We start from the raw sequence: 4,592 nt of genomic DNA on the forward strand, positions 1-4,592 counted from the left end.
ACGACCAAATGGCTTCAGACTTTTTTCTGAATCTAACGGACGACCTTCTGGATACCAAGGATTACTTCATTTTCACAATTAACTCATAAAATATACAATTGTATACTTTTTACTTTGGAATAATATTGCTTAAAAAGGTAATGAAGTAGAAAAGCGAATTTATTTATTTATTTATTTATTTATTTATTTCCCAACGGATTGCACCTTTTTACAAAATATGTGTATACAATTTAGATGGCATTTGCAATATTACTAACTAGAAAAGTAATAACAATGGTAATAACAAAGTGATAATAAATAGTAACGAATTATAAAGTTATCTTGACACCATCAATACAACTATCAATATAACTATAATATCAATACAAACTAACAGATTACATAACGTAACAGTTAAAAATATTTCCTATCAAAAGTTTTCGTGAGCTTTTTTTATTTGTTTAATTGTTTACAGTTAGGTTTCTATTTGGATGTTGAAACTGAGACTTTTAATAAACATGTCACAGATAAACGGTACTAGTGTTTGGATAGCTCCCTTGCACAAAAGTATAACATTTAAATTTAAATAAACATTATAATAAAAATATAATACAGACAATTGATTAAATAACAGGATTACATTATCCAACCACAGGTGTTGGTATGACAACTAGTTTCGTTCCTAAGAACTTAGTCAGGTCATTGTATGCAACCACATCATCAATATATTAATACTTTGTGGTATGTCAAAGGATTCTTTAAAATACTGTCAAAATCACAATAATCGAAAATTGTCATGTTGATCAAATAATTAAAATTGATAAAAAAAGAAAAAATGTAAAGGATGGCCAGCACTGTCTTATTACTGTCACTGACTAAATAAATATTTAGTCAGTGACAGTAATAAGACAGTGCTTCTCAATTATGCATTTTAATGTACATCTAACTCATGCTCAAAGCCAACAGGTTCATTGTAAATCTTCAACAAATAATACAGGATGTATCTGTCAAAGGACTGCAGCATCCCAAACAGAATACACTAGAGGCCACACTACATATGTATGTCCAAACATGCAGCACCTGACCATTCTTATGTATTGGAAAATGTTTTGTTCTATCTACAGTTGATATCTGCGTTTAACGATGTTCGATTTTTCTTACCACAGAACATGTTATTGTGATGAGGTTACGTGTGAGTCTGACAGACTAAAATGCTCATCCTTAACTCAAACATTGCTGAACAGATCTTGAGAAGTATCGTTTTCAAACTCGCGTTGTGATATAGATGCATCAGTTGGTAAAAGAGAGAAGTTGGAACAGTGAGTAGCTATACACATTTATGAATTAGCTTCAAGCAACGAAGAGGGGTTAAACGATTTGGGTAATATATCTGATAGTAAAGTCATCGTGAGGTTGAGACATGTTGCGAAGCCGTGTATCAGCCATTAAGTTATGGCATAGCAGTCTTAAAAGTTATAGTTTCCGAAATCTAAAAAAAAATTTTAGACTGAAAAAGAAAAAATCCACAATCAACTACCGGTACTAAAAGAAAATCCTATCTGGATTACTGATGGAGGTAATTCTAGGGAATATGGATTTAGATTACTGTAAACAAATTTTGTTGTAACTTATTATGGAACGTATTTAATTTCAGTTTTGGTTTATGTTGAACTTTAACAGTTGTATTTGTTATTTTATGAGATTCAATTTCTCTTTTTCCCTGAATCACCGAATGCTTATCATAAAATTGTATTGTTGTATAATAATCAGATTTTGTAACCATCTAATGTTGAACGGTTTTAAGGCAGCATACTTAGTGCATTGATTGCTCAAAGTCTTTTAATTTGGGCAGAAATCAATTTTTATACATTTACATTACCTAATGATGACTTCGTGGTTTGTGAGATAGCTCTAAGACGGTGGATGTTTTACAAAGGTTGTTCGTTAAATTGGATCAATCGATGCGTGACCATTACACTAATTGAGTTAGTATAACAGAGTGTTTGTTGGAGGCTGCTCATTATAATGGTAATTGCTTTCTGAACGATGAGATGCAAATAGTTACTGTCCGTATTCCGGTAACTAATTATATTATGAGACTTGGTTATGTATAGGCATACTATCAGTTAAAAAATAATCAAGATTGGTTATGTCACCATCATGAGTTCGTTGCATTCTTTACTTACAAGTCTTACATGAAAATAACTTTGTCTGTATTATTATTCAGTGTGGCCCTTGGTTGGAATATATTATTGATAAAATAAAAGCATTACCTTATCCTACCACAGTTGTTGGTATGACAACTAGATTCGTTCCTTAGAACTTCGTCAGGTCATTGTATTCAACCACAAAGTCATAATGTGTATGTGTTCAAATTCTTTACTAACAAAGTAGTGGTTATTTCATTAAATAGCTGGAGGTAAATAAATAAATTACATTGTGAGATGACGCATCACAAAAGAGATCTTGTATAACATATCCACTCATTCATCTCGTTAACAATGTAATAAAACTGTTCCAAATAGCCAATCTAGATTGTGTATATTTGAATAGTGAAATGGTTATTAACTTTCAAAGCGTGTTTTAATACCTCTGGTTACCACTAGCTATCAGTAGATTTCAGGACATGAATAAAAGCAATTTCACTTTATGAAATAATAAATTTAATAATATATTCATTATAAATTTGTAACATCTGTCAATTATATTAGCTATCCTTAGTAACCAAGTTTTAGATACTCGTATCAACATGATGTATCGGGCTGAAACATTCACTAAATGTGCCTTGGGTTAAACCTATATTTGTCAAGAGCAAATGCAGTAGTACCTCGTCCAAAGTTTGAAAGGTAGTACCGGTAGTATTTGTTTCATCATTTAACATTTATTTAGGATAGTCATCACAAAAAATTTCACAAATGGCACTAATAATCTATTTTTATATCGTTTTCTTCTTTGTAACCTTCAACTAAAATAGGTTACATTAGCCAAAATTAGTAATAAAAGTATTAGTGTTTATAAAATTTAAAATATGTTGTTAAAATCTACAAAAACACAAAAAAATAATGTAAAAAGCTAGTAAAACACTTATAATAAACTTTTATACCTCATATATTATCATTAAGTTGGCTTGAATAGCCTTAAAATAATTTATTTAAATCTAAAGTTCTATAAAGTTTTGATTGAAGAAACACATACTATGACTAATTATATTGTAAAACATAATGCAATATTATTTACTTAGTAAATTAATGAAGCCATCTGAAGCTAGTCTGAGAGAGGCAGGTTTTGTGGGCCTGAGGCAATATATTAGGAGCTTTGGAGCTAAATCATTTTATGTCACAAGCTGTATTGTGTTTGCTGCCAAATCCAGAAAATCCTTCGTTGGCTTTACAACATCACGTCATGAGCAAAAGGTTTTTACAGCAATTTTTCACAGATTCTTTTACAATTTAATATTAACTTCACATATCTTACTCTATTATCAGTTTTCTTTATCGCCAGCCTAAGGATGATTGACTGCAATTTATTTATCTCAATCGTTAGATTTTTGGCAGCAGCTCAGCTCTTCATATAAAGTCAATGTGTTGTGTCTGCCAAGATCCGGTGTTTTATATGGCACGTTCATTTTTTATTACAAAGTTATTTGCGATTTATCTTAAGTATATCACACTGATTGATGTTTTTCATAAACCTCATGCATTATTAGAGGTTTTAAAATTAAATTCGTTTAATAATTTTGTTTTCATTGATCAATATCGATATCCAAATGTTCGTAAAAATATATAATTGAGCGAAGCTCACTTTCCCTCACTTTGTAACTTCTTCGTAAGAGCATCAGAATGTAATGGCTTGGCCAATTGATATGAAATTTGGCCAACAGCTAAATAATACTGAGCACAATGTTTTGGTAAAAAAATATTTGCAAATTTCCTTCTGGATTTTATTTTACAGGCCACGCAATTTCGCTTGTTATTTTAATGTTAGTTGAAAGAAAAATTATATTGGGCTTAAGACATATGGGTTTATCTCGTTTCATTTTAATAAGATAAACATATGTTAATTGTTTGTAACTGTTTTGTTTACATTTCAATGTTTACTTTCATCCTAGGTTAAAGTTTAAATGTAACAGTTTATCAATGGAAGTAACAGTTTTGCTATATTTGTTTTGAGCATGCCTCAAAGGCCACGTCGTAATATTGGTCGTCGCACCAATAATGCAAATATTGTTAAGAGAGTGGCGTCGTGAACAAGAAGAACCAGAGGAAGCAGTGGCGGAAGAAGCTGATAATGATAGGCAGTTAGCTAATCAATTCAAACATGAATTAGATGCACTAAAATTGTACACTTGCACTAACTGTCATCGCCAACAACTAACAGCTTCAAACCAATCACCGATTTGTTCGCGTTGTCGTTCAAATGCAACTAAATTCACGGCGTTAAATAATATGGATGTGTCAAGTGTCCCGAACGAATTAACTGACCTGACGATTGAAGAACAAATATAAATTCTACCGCATATAGTAGAAAACCGCATTCCGATGTCAGAAATTCCGTTATGTATTATGGTGAAATTTGATAAATATAATGGACCCACTTTAAATGAAGGTGAAATA

The sequence above is a fragment of the Macrosteles quadrilineatus genome, unplaced genomic scaffold, assembly GCF_028750875.1.
Source record: "Macrosteles quadrilineatus isolate MER2022 unplaced genomic scaffold, UCM_ALF_1.0 Scaffold_9__3_contigs__length_116548681, whole genome shotgun sequence".
NCBI lineage: Eukaryota > Metazoa > Arthropoda > Insecta > Hemiptera > Cicadellidae > Macrosteles > Macrosteles quadrilineatus.